The following is a 14,753-nucleotide window of genomic DNA, read 5'->3' as shown; positions in this document are numbered from 1 at the left end:
GAGTAAGTACCCTTGCGGAAGCATTTTGAACTAGCTGAAGCTTGTTTACTTGATTTGCATGGCATCCCCCGAGTAGCGAGTTACAATAGTCTATTCTAGAGGTCATAAAAGCATGGATAAGCTTCTCTGCGTCAGATGTAGACAGTATATGGCATATTTTCGAGATATTTCTAAGATGGAAGAATGCTGTGCGGCAGACGTTGGCGATATGACTATCGAAGGATAAGTTGCTGTCGAACATCACACCTAAGTTCCTAACCGTGGAAGATGGCACCACAGTGCAGCCATCTATGTGCAACTTGTAATATGACATATTATGTTTGTAGCGATTCGGTTCAATAATAAGTATCTCTGTCTTATTGGAGTTCAGCTTAAGAAAGTTATGTGCCATCCAGTCACTAACATCGCTAAGGCAGTCTGTTAGCTTAGAAAACGTGTGTGTTTCGCTGGGATGTGAGGAGATGTAAAGCTGGGTATCATCCGCATAGCAGTGAAAACTTATGTTATGTTTCCTGATAATGTCTCCTAGAGGTAACATGTATAACGAGAACAGGATAGGACCTAAAACCGAACCCTGCGGTACACAGTATTTAACCAGGGAGTGATATGACTCTTCCTCGTTTACATAAAAAAGTGATAGCGATTGGTTAGATACGACCTAAACCAGGCTAGCGCCTGACCACTGATACCAACATAGTTTTCTAGTCTATTGAGTAAGATTGTATGATCTATTGTGTCAAAGGCTGCACTAAGGTCTAATAATATAAGAATTGAGATTTCACCACGATCGGATGTTAATAGGAGGTCATTTGTAACTCTAAGCAACGCTGTCTCTGTGCTATGGTGGGGCCTGAATCCTGATTGGAACTTTTCATATGTACTATTATTTGTCAAGAATGTGCGTAACTGGCTTGCCACTACCTTTTCTAATATTTTCGAAAGAAAAGGGAGATTTGAGATTGGTCTAAAGTTATTAAGCTCTCCCTGGTCAAGCTGCGGTTTTTTAATCAGCGGTTTAATAACTGCTAGTTTGAAAGCTGTTGGAACGTATCCTATTTCTAGCGATGAGTTAAAGATATTTAGAACCGGGGTTGACACTACAGGGAATACCTCTTTAAGCAGTTTTGTGGGAACGGGGTCTAATATACAGGACGATGATTTGGATGATGTAACTAGTCTAGAGAGCTCATCTATTGTAGTAGGTTTAAATGAATCAAGATGTTCGTATGGTAGTCTAGTGTTAAAGAGCACCAATTATGCTAATAAATTGGCACGTTAGCACGTAAATGCAGTATCCCATAGTACATACATGTTATTAAAACTTGAACTAATGCATTGTGAGTCTTATAAATTGCTTACATACCTCACCGATTTCCCACTGTCTGAAAAACGCTCGGTTTAGTTCCTGTCTCCGCCTCCCAAAATGTCTAGTGTAATCGGATTGGTCAGATGACTACTCAACTGTTATTGGTCAGCTGGGTTCGTCGTGTGTTTGAAAGGTTACGCCCCTGACTACGTGTGGGTTGACACACCGGTTCTGACTGAGAGTCACAGCCTCAGAGGCAACGTAAACAAGCGTTATATTTCTCTATAAACGATGGTGTCTGTACTGCCTTACCACTTCGAGCTCGATCCAGAGAGTTCAGAAGGCCGTTACGATATAAACGATCTCCGTCAATGAATGCGATTGGATTTAACTTTTTTAGGTGTCCTTAGCTCTGCCAGAATGCTAAACGAAGACGAAAATGTGTTGCAAAGACATCCAAAAGGTAATTATAACGTACTACATAACTATATGGAAACACCAAATGTAGCACATAGAAAGTATTTGTTGAAATGATTATAAAACGATTTCACTTGGTAATTTCTACATTATTTTACTATAGTAAAATGTATTATAAAAGACTGTTTACATACTCTATTACTGTGCAAACTATATGGAAACACCAAATGTAGCACATAGAAAGTATTTGTTGAAATGATTATAAAACGATTTCACTTGGTAATTTCTACATTATTTTACTATAGTAAAATGTATTATAAAAGACTGTTTACATACTCTATTACTGTGCAAACTATATGGAAACACCAAATGTAGCACATAGAAAGTATTTGTTGAAATGATTATAAAACGATTTCACTTGGTAATTTCTACATTATTTTACTATAGTAAACTTCATTATAAAATACTGCTTACATACTATTTTACTGTGCTATGTTTTTACTTATTAGGTTTTAAGGAGAATGCAACAGGTTCCAGGGCCTCTTACCTGCGTGATTCATCATCCAGGTTTTGCACAAATTGTCTAAATCCCTACACACAGAACATTTATTGTACCGACTATAAGCCTTTGAGGCGCAGGACTAGAGTAAGTTTTATTACATTTTTAAACCAATAACACTAAAGTATTATTATAGTAACAAAGTACCCAAAAGAACAAAAGATGTAACTTTAAAGAAAATATAGTAGTCAGTCAAAAGTTTATTTATTACAAATATATATTTAACTGTTAAACAATATACAAATAAACATACTTTAGTAACCATATTGTGCTCTTCTTTCAAAAAATTGTTCAATTCACTTCTTACAGCTATCTATTCAGATAAATGGCATATCAAAGCTTTGTCAGCTGGTGCTATCTAAGACGACACTTTAGGGTTATCATCCTGTCGTGTGTTGTTCTCCAGATATGCTTGGAGCTTCCTGATCGGAATGTTGGCTTCCGACGACCCCTGCACTGAAGATGGCATGCAATCACGTCCTCCTTTGAAGGTCTCTCAAACTGTGATGCCAGGTCCATTGGAATCGGGGTTTCCTTCAGCTTATCTTCAAATACCTCATCAAACACAAGCCTGATCACATCATCCACATAACTGTACAAATATTGCAGTCAATAAATCTTTTGTTTTGATAATTTATTTCCCTGCTTCATACATTAAGTTTTTAATTATGAATGTATTTGAAATAAAACATTACTGCTTACAGTATGTCACTTGTGTGTTTTGGGAACATAGCCTTGTACTTTCCCTCTCCTGCTTTTGTTATGGCTTGGTGACATTGTAATGGATGGCTGCAAGGTACAACCTGTAAAAATATAAATATGCAATTCATTTATTCTAAAAGTAAATACTACTTTACTTTATTTAACACAGTTACTAAAATACCTAAATACCTGCACAGCATTCCAATAAATGGGAAAGTCACATTTTTTGCTGCAAATCTGAAATCTCAGGCTACGGACGGCAAAGGCATCCACTGATGATGGTGATTGAAACATTGTGAAACGATGCTACTGCCTGGGTTCCTATGATTATGCAGAGAAAAAAACTTTGTCATCATCAGTTATACATTTAAGACTGGTAGTGGTTTCACTAGCTAAATACATCATATGTGTTACACACCTTTGCTCCTCATATGCCTTGTAGGCTACTGTGTGTAATGATGTTGCATGTTTGCATACAGTGTAGAAGGATGTGTCCAGCTGCGAATCTAGGATATAGACAAATAAAACAAACATGTATTCAGTCAAAAAGACATATTATAACAATAGAGTACAACGATTATAAATCGTTAGACTATTCATTAAAACGTTAATGTATTACATGTTACATGGCCCAACATTAGCAACACACATTACGTGTTTACTTCGTTTCAAAATCTAAGAAAAACAACAGTAAAATACATATCACGTTAAACAAATCATCTGTACTTCGAGTTTCTTGAGTTTGATCATGAGAACAAACTTTACCGGTAACAGTTTAGCTGGAACAGCTTAGCAAGTTTGTAAACACGTCTAAATAAACATCGATAAAAACGATAGTCTGCATAATTCAACACACACGTGTGTAAATATGGTACGTTGTTTATGAAATACATTTTTACAACACAAAACAATTAGCTTGCAAGCTTAGCTCTACACATAGATATATATCTGAGCTCTACAAGCACATAATGTTAAGCTCCGGTTACAGGTAACGTAACTTACAGTAAAGGCAAATAATAAACATGAATACTTACAGCCTGTGATCCAGAAGTGCACGGTAATCCAACTTTCAGGAGGAGACGTCGCGCAGCTTTGGTTCATGAGAAGCAGTTATTGTGAAAACTCCGTGAACAACTTCTGACTGGATTTTTCCGGAACCGTATTAAACATGATGTCCTCTGTGTTAGTCCATAAAGTGCTATTTTGCCCTTGCATCTAAAGAGACAGCGTCTACTCGAGAGATTTAATCGCTTAAACAATGAAACAAGAGTTTGCAAACAGGGTCAAAGCAGGGACTCCCAACCTCCGCCATTTTAGCTCTCTTCTGACTCAGCGCTCTCCACCCCCGTCTTTGAGGGCGTACCCAAGCCAAGCAGAGAGGGCTGAACTATGATAATGTTGGTCTTATCTACGTCACCAATCCCAGGAAGTAAACTGTTGCCTACAATCCGAGTGTTTTTTGTAGTCCTCGAACGTTAGAGACGATAACTCGCGTCATCGTTTTCTTTGAGGTATGTACTTTTTGAATATCGTTAGCATGTACTAATACACACTTACACACAAAAGGATGTTTAAAAACGTGTATCTCATAATAGGTGCTCTTTAAGTGAACTAACGGGTAGAGTGGTGGCTGCCTGGGTAGCTACGATGTTGTCCCTTATAGCCGTAATTTTGTTAGAAAAGAAGTTCATGAAGTCGTTACTATTGTGTTGAAGTTTACTATTGGCTTCTGTTTGTTCTTTATTTCTAGTCAGTTTTGCAACGGTGCTGAAGAGGAAACGAGGGTTATTATGATTCTCATTTATAAGCTTGCTAAGATAGGTAGATCTGGCGGTTTTAATAGCCTGTCTGTATTGTTTAACACTCTCTTTCCATGCTGCACGCCATACCTCTAACTTTGTGCTTCTATAATTTCTTTCCATTTTCCTAGTTGCCTTTTTGAGTGCTGCGGTGTGATGATCATACCATGGAGCTGGCGGTTTTTCTTTGATTCTCTTTTTTCGAATGGGAGCAATGGCATCCAATGTGTTAGAACAGACATTGTTTAGGTTTTCTATTACAATATCTAGATCGTCACAGTTATCTGCTACATGTTTAATTTGGGACAGGTCTGGAAGAGTGCTAATAAATCTATCTTTAGTGGTGGAAATTATTGTTCTGGCTAATCTGTAGCATGTTGTGGATTGTGTGATCCTATCTAGAAGTACAGTGTATGACACAAGGTAATGGTCAGAAACTGCATCACTCTGAGGTGATATTTTGATGTCATTAATATTGAGCCCGAGTGACAGAATTAAGTCTAATGTGTGCTTACGAGTATGCGTTGGCCCTGTCACGTTTTGTCTAATATTGAGAGAATTTAGAACATCCATAAATGCACGTCCTAGTGCATCTTTTGGGTTATCCACATGAATATTAAAATCACCAATGATAAGAGCTTTATCTACAGTGACTACAAGCTCAGACAGGAAATCTGCTATTTCTTTAAGGAAATCTGCATGGTGGCCCGGAGGTCTATATATTGTAGCTAAGGCAAAAGAGAGCTGTTTGTGGTTACGATCGGTTATTTCCATATTTAACAACATTAGTTCGAATGATTTAAATTTTACTTCAGATTTTTGGTTTACTTTAAAAATTTTGTTGTATATTGTAGCTACACCACCCCCTCTCCCCTTTAATCGAGGTTCGTGTTTATAATAATAGTCTTGTGGGGTGGATTCGTTTAAACTAATGTAGTCGTCTGCTTTAAGCCAGGTTTCTGTTAAACAGAGTGCATCTAAGTTTTGGTCTGTAACTATTTCATTGACAATAGGTTCTTTATTGGTAAGCGATCTAATGTTCAGAAGGCCGAATTTTAACATTCGAGGTTCATCTGTTAATGTATTGTTTTCTAATTTTATATTAATCAGATTTGTACCAGATGTGGCAAGCGGTGCTCTGTATTTATTTGTTCGGGGAACAGATACAGTTGAAATGTGTTGATATTCTGGTAAGATTGACTCGAAGTGCTGGGATATAAGTGATCTTGACATATCACGGCAGCTAACAGATGGACGGTTAAGCCGATCCGTCTGTTGTCTGACTTGTACCCTGGATAGTCAGACTGTATTCGAAGTAAGACTATTGGTCAGATTCATAGAGAGAATCGCACTTCCTTCCTGAGATGGATGGAGGCCATCTCTCTTTAGCAGGTCAGGTCTCCCCCGAAAATGCTTCCAATTGTCTATAAACCCTACGTTATGCTGAGGGCACCATTTTGACATCCAGTCGTGAAGAGACAATAATCTACTGTAAGTTTCATCCCCCCGGTAGGCGGGGAGGGGACCAGAGCATATTACATTGTCTGACATTGTTTTAGCGATTTCACATATCTCTTTAATATTATCTTTGGTGATCTCCGACTGGCGGAGTCTGGTGTCATTCGTGCCGGCGTGAATAACAATTTTAGAAAACTTACGCTTAGCATTAGCCAGCACTTTAAGTTTTGATCTAATGTCTGAAGACCTGGCTCCCGGTATACAATCGACTATGGTGGCTGGTGCCTCAATGTTCGCGTTCCTAAGTATCGAATCTCCAATGACCAAGGCACTTTTAACAGACGTCTCAGTCGGTGTATTGCTTAGAATATCGAACCTGTTTGAAATTACCAGGGGGGTCTTGGGTGGGCACCGGAAACGACTTTGCCGCCTGACAGTCACCCAGTTAGTCGGCCCCCTTGACTCAGATGATGGAACCGAGCTATGTGTATTACGTTTAACACTAGGCGCACCCGAAATAGTGTTTGTAGCATTAGCGGGATTAGCGTTTGTAGCATTAGCGGTATTAGCGTTTGTAGCATTAGCGGTATTAACGTTCGTAGCATTAGCGGTATTAACGTTCGTAGCATTAGCGGTATTGCTGTCATCAACTAGCGTTTGGATGCGCGCTTCTAGTTCTGCAATCTTCTCCGTCAGCCTTACTACTTCAATACACTTAGCACAAGTAAACCCCTCTGTGCTGATGGAAGAAGCTAAACTGTACATGTGGCAAGTAATGCAGGTTACAATAACAAGCGCAGTCTTACCGCTTTCATGTTGGGTGATGGCGTCTTCGGTCACCTGGACGCGGTCCGTGAAGCTACATCGCGAGGGAAGCTCACTCGCAGCACGCCCGATCGCCTGCGGGCGTCTGTAGCCAGTGTGATGTGAGGCATGCTGAATCTGCGACGGCCGGGCAGCGGCTCCTCCACGGCTTCCCGATCGCTTTCATTCTGGGCGATGGCGTCTCCGTTCCCTCGAGCGCGGTCCGTGAAGCTGCACCGCGTAGGGTGTTCGCTTTTTGCACTTCTCGGTCGCTTGTGGATGTCTGGAGCCTGGGTGAACTGGGCGCTGTACGTCGCGTAGGATCTGCGATAACCGGGTATCAACTGCTCCACAGCTTCCCGCTCAGGTGAGGACAGGTCTGAATAGCATACAGTGGATGAGTCTGCCATTAGATCGGCAAAATGGTAACTAAAACCGGCACCTGTTTGTTGATGCTAGCGGGCTATATGCTAACACTGGGTGTTTAGCAGTGATAAATCGTTTCACGTGGTAGTATTGCTCAATAGTTGACACGGTAAAGTATTCTTGAGATAAACGAATATGTTATATTATATAAGTAGGAACAAGCTAGTCAGAAAATAGGATTTGGATGATAAACTCGACGGAGCTCTGACGCACGATGCTCACTCTCAACCTAACCGGAAGTCCAGCGGTCCTACGTCCGTTTTCCCAGTCTTGCGTCCAAAGATAGCCACAATAGTTTTCTGAGTGTCAGAAATTCAGCATGATCAATGCACAGTGGGTTTGCTGCTACGACCTGCATACCAGTAGCCTATATGTTTACCACTAGACCCTGCTGTTGATGTTGTGCTAACGTGAATTGCAGCCATCAAAGCCTCCGATTCAATAGATGTTATTATCATAGGGGCGGTTTCCCGGACATGGATTAGACTAGTCCTAGACTTAAACACTTTTAAGAGCTCTCCAAACTGAAAACAACTTGCACTGACATATCTTAAATACATCAGTGCCCTTTGTTTTACCTCAAAATGCACACAGGTAATGTTTTTAGTAAGGCATGTTTGTTAAAACTAGTTATATTTCCTAATTAAACTAAGGCCTAGTCCTGGATTAAGCTAATCCTGGTCTGGGAAACCGCCCCATAGTCTACATGCTTTTCGTACACAAGTTTAAACGATCCATGTCGCACAGTGTCATAAGGTCTTATCGGAGTGCAAAAACATGCAGATACTTTACCATGTCTAGATACTAGGGCTGTCAAAATTAACACGTTAATAACGCGTTAACGCAAATTCATTTTAACGCCACTAATTTTATTAACGGAGATTAACGCAACGCGCAATTTCTGTTTGACCCTTGGTCCAGCCCATAGTTGAATGAACAGAGACGCAGACAAATGTGACTCTCTCTAAATGAGTAAAAGGTTTTCATAGAAATAAGAACATTAAGCAAATCGTCTACCAAATCCAATGCTCTAAATGCTCGTTGGACATCTGATATGATCTTTATTTATACGTCTGAGAGGTTTAACGTTACCGTCCTCCTAATGCTTAATCTAATACAAAAATGCATCTCAATTCATTTTGGTTTCGCTTTTATGCATGACTTAGAAAATAGACTGCAGGACTTGCTTGATGTTAAAAGAGTCATTAAGAGAGATAAAGTTCGGTACCTGATTAATGTTAAAGAGTTATTAAGAGCGACAAGACTCAAAAGCGATCCCCTCACGGTGACTGACTGATATCTGAAGCGCGTGCACACAGACGCGCGAGTGCGCGACCCGGATATATAGACATCTACACAAAATTACAGTTTTACAAATATCTGTTTTGATAAGAATTCACGCAGGTAGGCTCTATAATCTGTTATGTTTTAAGTAAATGTTTGGTTAACTGTTGGGTAAAACTATCTGATGTGTAACATTATATTAGATCACTTAGATTTTAAGCAGTCTGTCTCAATGTCAATCAAACAAAAGGAAAAAAAGTTGAACATACATTGATGATGTTTTTGCTTTGTGTGTGCTAAATCTATTAGTTTTACCAGTGATTTTAAGGTATTGATGTGGTAATATAATGTATGGATGTGGAAATGTTTGTGGTAATTTGACTCTTTCAACTTCAAACACGTGTAGTTCTGTCATACCGGTATTTTGTTATATTTCAACAAATCATGCATTGTTCTATGTTTTAATAGAGAATGTCAAAATATGAACAACTATTTTTTTTTAAATTTGCTAATTCCGACTCAATTTGCCAGCACATGTCACAAATGATGCAGCAGCAAACAAAAATGGAGAAAGAAAAATCTTCTGAAAGGAAAATTCGGTAACGCTTTAGATTACAGCCCGGAAAGTACTGCGTAAGTACAGCGAATTTACAGCGTATGTTTCTGTAATTATAGTATACTTATGAAGTACGTACGTGTAATTATAAGGGAACAATTTATAATATTTGGGGAATAAAGGGGTAACAACCAGGAAAAATACAAATAATATATGCAGTAAGTATTTTATAATTAAGGGCTAACTATTTTAATATTGCATGGTATGTATGACTTATATGCTAAAAACGTGGGGAATTACAAATTATTAATACAGTAAGTAATTCATAACTTCGGACTAACGATTCAAATATTAGGCCTGCGTGATATGGCATAGGCTACATGCAAAACAATCTTATGTTTGACAGTACATTAGCGAGAACACACACATTCACTGAATTGGCTCGATCACACTCCTCTCCACATATAGCTAAGTGCGTGGTGATCGCACTGGCGTCATACCATGGCTGCTTTCACATGGATTCTGCAAACTATGGGTCTTCATTCAATCATAGTCATACACCACATATATTTTTGGAATAATATAGGTAGGCTATTAAAATATATTTAGGCATAGGCTAAGTATTTTTTTAACCACGGGGGGTACATATTTTATCATTTCATGATGCATGATGATGGAAATTACTAAACAACAAAACTTGAAATTCAATTAATGTGTTTATGCTATTTATTAGTACGATACAATTTATTTAGAATTTTCAATAAAGGTTTACTTACCTTAAGAAAGAAAAAAAGTACAGGAATTTGTTGGGTCATCAAGCTAAATAAAAAATAGGCAAGGCAAATTTTTTACCCCCTTGTTTTACGTAGTTACAGAGTAAGTACAGCATCGGCGGGCTGTAAATTAAAGTGGCACTTGTTACCCCCTTGTTTCACATAGTTAACGAGTAAATACAACATCTGCGGGCTGTAAATTAAAGTGGCACTTGTTCCCCTTTGTTCCCAAAATATTATAAATTGTTCCCTTAAAATGACACGAATGTACTTTATAAGTACACTATAATTACAGAAATGTATGCTGTAAATTCGCTGTACTTACGCAGTACTTTACTGCATATATTATTTGTATTTTTCCTGGTTGTTACCCCTTATTCCCTAAATATTATAAATTGTTCCCTTATAATTACACGTACGTACTTCATCAGTAAACTATAATTACAGAAACATACGCTATAAATTCGCTGTACTTACCCAGTACTTTCCGGGCTGTAATCTAAAGCGTTACCGAAAATTCATATACAAAACAATGGCTGGTGATTCTGTTAAAATGTAAACAGGCTGTTGTTAACATACATTTGCATAAAGCATCTATATATGTATATATGATTAGAATATTAAAAACCTGAAAAGTGTTAAATTAGGGTAAATTTAGAATGGATAAAAATTTGCGATTAATTTGCGATTAATCGCAGTTAACTCATGAAATCATGCGATTAATCTAGATTAATTTTTTTAATCTATTGACAGCCCTACTAGATACTTAAATTTATTGAGTTGCTGTCTTCTGATTGGTTGATTAGCAATTGAACAGGTGTACCTAATGAAGTGACCGGTGGGTGTATATCTAATATTTCTGTTTAATTTTTATAAACAGGAAGTTAAACTGGAAGGGAAGAGATCAAGGTGAGATCAACTACATAAATAATAATAAACAAAAGTAAAATAGCATCTTTTAGTATCAAGATTAAAGATTAAAAAGAAATATTGAAAGATTCAAATTCTTTGTAGTCGTACGGTTTAAAACTTGTAATATTTTTTTTTCAGATGTTGCTTCTGGATCTGTTGGTGTGCCTTATGCTCAGATTATCTATTAACCAGAGGAGAAAAAAACGGCAATACTTTAACTAATGCTCAATATAATCAATATAAACCTTCATGTGCATCAGAGAAAGCTTGCTATTATTTAATTGTCTAATTGCATGATAGGTTTTTTTTAGCATATTTTTTATTAACATTTTATGTAAGTCTGGTGTGCAGCATATAGCATCTAAGACGACCTGACTTTCAGTCCTGATTTAATATACATGAATAATATTTGTCTGAATTCTCTGTTTGTCTCTGTTTGTACATCAGAGTTGTCATTTGTCCCGAAATGATTTTGTCCCATACTGTGTGTCTGTTCAAAAATGATGTAAATAAAATCTTGTTTAATCTCACTATTTTCTTTTACAGTAACAGTTTATGAGATCAAAGACATAAGGGCAACATTTAGGCCTTGCGTACACACTGCAGCTAAATGTGATTGTCACATATATTTTTAGTACTTAATCCTTTTCTCTACACACACACACACACTTCAGTAATTTACAGGAATGACAACCGCATTCTACTACCAAATTAAATCCTGCAAAATGCAGGTGTTGACAACATGTGCATACACTAGACAAACTCTGTCTAGTGTATGCACAATAATGTACATAACGTGCACATGTCTTTCTTCTGCAAAAATAAATGCCTAGGAGGGAAAAATGGCCTCTGTTTGTGCAGAAAATCACAGAGGTACAAGCGTTTACTTACGTGTGTTGCCAGATATTACACATAAAAAAGCAAACAAAAAATCCCATGATAAACCGGCATAAATTCAAATGCTTTACCTCAAAGACAAAAATTGTCACATTTGAACTTGATCGCTTCATGAACCAAAGCCATATGGTGAAGCGACACAACTAAAGCACAAAAAAGAGACAGAGATGGGAACACTGAGTGCTCCGTGAAGCAGCCTCACAAATGCGTAACACACAATGCCAAGACAGAAGTTTATTAAAATTGCAGAACATAATGCTGTAATATTATTTTGGTCAAAGCAGTGAATGGTAACAAGTGGTGTAGTGCAGGGTATACGCAGGTATACAGAGTATACCCACCTCTTTATTTGATGTATACCCACTTCTACTGGGGGCATACATTAAGAGTATACCCACTTCTCCAGACACCACTACACCACTGATGGTAACCACTTGAGACAGCAGAATGTTGCTATGGTTACCTCTGTGTCAATCATCACATTTTCCCGAGTGACTTTTTACATTTAGGGGATTTACTCTCACATTTAAATGTGGATGTCACTCGCGAAACTTTGTATACGTGTGTATGGGGCCTTAGTCAAAATAAAATAAAAAATGTTTAGATGAGTGAACTTGCTTAGGCTATATTGCTGACTGAAGCGAAATAGACAATACAAATAAATATATTTAAAAGTAGCCTATAAATATAGTTAACTGACCCAGCTGTTATATTAAACTAGAAAATTTTGTACAGCAGCTTAACTCTTTCACTGCCAGCGTTTTAAAAAAAAAGTTGCCAGCCAGCGCCAGCGTTTTTCATGATTTTCACAAAAGTTTAATGTCTTCCAGAAAATGTTCTTCTTCAAATATATAAACATACAATATATCAAATGAAAGAACAGACCCTCTGCTTTCAAAAAAAAAACCAAAAAAAAAAAACGTTTCATCCTACCTTTAGTAGTTCTTTTGTAATCAGCTTTTGAATATGGGTGGGTTTCTGCAAAAACACCACATTTTGAGCAAAAAGCTGAGATAATTCCTTTTTTGTGACGGACTTTTCATAGAGATCCCATTCAGAGCGATCTTTAAAACAGACACGGACATGCAGCAGCTTGCCATAGGACAATACTTCTGTTGCGGACCACCTATTGGATAATAGCGGTATTGCGGAAAGACGGAAATACTCGTCATTGGCGGGGAAGCGTTTTCTCTTGATTGACGAGATATCTCGTCAATGGGGGGGAAAGAGTTAAAAGGCAGATCTGACTATTTAAATGCTTATGCATTTTATTTTGAAATTTTTTAATAATCACTACACTACATGCTACACTTAGGGCTCCATCATACACACGGTGCAATGCAGCGCAATGCAGGGCAATGCGCAACGCAAGTATCTTTTGCTAGTTTCCACCCTGCGCAATTATAATTTTCACATTTAGCGGCACATTGTTTAAATAGCAAATGCATTTGCACCCCCATTTTGCGCCCATGGGCGTTCTGGTCTGAAAACGAGGTGGGTTCAGGTGCATTGTTGGCTTTTTAATAAGAAAGATGAAAAGATTGAATATAAAAGATTATTATTGAGTCTCTTGGACATAAATAAGGACTAATCAGGGCCGTGCACAGGGGGGTGGCCCGGTGGCTAGAGCCACTGCCCTTCTGCCCTAATCGGCTGAGGTGCCCCCTCACCAACCCCGGTCAAAGTGTTTTGTTACCACTCGTCTAAAGATCCACTGTTTTTGGTAATCCCCTTCCTCTTTTCTCAAAAAGGTACTTAACTGCTTAGAAACTGACCTTTTAAAAATAGTAAATACCTCTCCGATCACAGGCACTTTTCCAGAGTCATTAAAAACAGCAGTTAAAAAAGAGTAACCTAGACAAAACCATACTAAGCAACTACAGACCAATCTCAAATCTTCTGTTTAAAGGTGAAGAAGTTTATTTTAATCCAAATCTACATGAATATGAGTTTACCATTATAATCACATGCAATTTGTTTTCCATGAAGTTATGCATTATGTCATGTGTTAGGCTGTATGTGAGTCAGGAGTTTAAAAGCCATCTGTGTGGTGCCTTATGTGTTAGAAGTTTAAAAGCCATCTCTGTGTGGATTTAAGAACAGCTGTGTGTAATCAGGTTTCATGGTAGTTTAGGCACAAAGGGTTTTCAGCCAAAGGGCAAATAGGTCATGGGAACAAGACCCTGGTCTGAGGAATGTCATGTGGGTCTTGCCTGAACAGAAACATATTGTTGTAACTATGAGGGGAGGGGACGAGGACCCGTATATTTGCCAGGCCCTGGCTAGGAGGGTCAGACTGGTTTGGAGATTTCCTCCCAGGCCGGCAGACTGGGTTTGGGAGGAATGCTCCGGGCGGCCTCGGCTTTTATTTTGTCCGGAAAATAAAAGTCTATCTCTTGAAATCAGAACCTAAGACTGAAGATTGTTTCATTTGAGGAAAAGGAAAACCACAACAAAGGCAAGATCATTGAAAAGGTTGTTTTCAATCAGCTGAACAAATTCTTAAACACAAATGGCTATCTGGACAATTTTCAATCTGGCTTCCGTCAGCATCACAGCACAGAGACAGTGCTCATAAAGATAATAAATGATATTCGCTTAAACTCTGATTCAGGTAAAATATCAGTGCTGGTGCTACTAGATCTTAGTGCTGCCTTTGACACAGTAGATCACACCATACTCATACATAGACTGGAAAACTGGATAGGGCTTTCTGGGATGGTCCTCAAATGGTTTAAATCATACCTAAAAGGGAGAGGTTACTATGTGAACATAGGTAACCGTAAATCTGAGTGGACATCCATGACACGTGGAGTCCCACAGGGTTCAATTCTTGCAGCGCTTCTGTTTAATTTGTATA

At 38.2% G+C, this 14,753-nt stretch overlaps 2 long non-coding RNA genes and 1 pseudogene across 2 annotated transcripts; 2 read left to right on the top strand and 1 right to left on the bottom strand.

The window, feature by feature from the left end:
• Positions 1 to 11,384, top strand: part of LOC129425598 (Fc receptor-like protein 5) — a 132,408-nt pseudogene extending 121,024 nt beyond the window's left edge.
• LOC129441867 (uncharacterized) lies at positions 1,249 to 2,988 on the top strand. Its single transcript, XR_008643681.2, has 3 exons — positions 1,249 to 1,769; positions 2,233 to 2,369; positions 2,689 to 2,988. It is a non-coding gene; the product is annotated as an uncharacterized lncRNA (long non-coding RNA).
• Positions 2,465 to 3,426, bottom strand: LOC129414573 (uncharacterized). Its single transcript, XR_012368367.1, has 3 exons — positions 3,403 to 3,426; positions 3,174 to 3,305; positions 2,465 to 3,085 (listed from the first exon to the last, which is right to left on the bottom strand). It is a non-coding gene; the product is annotated as an uncharacterized lncRNA (long non-coding RNA).
• Positions 11,385 to 14,753: the final 3,369 nt, after the last annotated feature.

This window comes from Misgurnus anguillicaudatus, unplaced genomic scaffold (genome assembly GCF_027580225.2).
Source record: "Misgurnus anguillicaudatus unplaced genomic scaffold, ASM2758022v2 HiC_scaffold_29, whole genome shotgun sequence".
NCBI lineage: Eukaryota > Metazoa > Chordata > Actinopteri > Cypriniformes > Cobitidae > Misgurnus > Misgurnus anguillicaudatus.
This window is presented reverse-complemented; position numbering and strand designations above follow the sequence as displayed.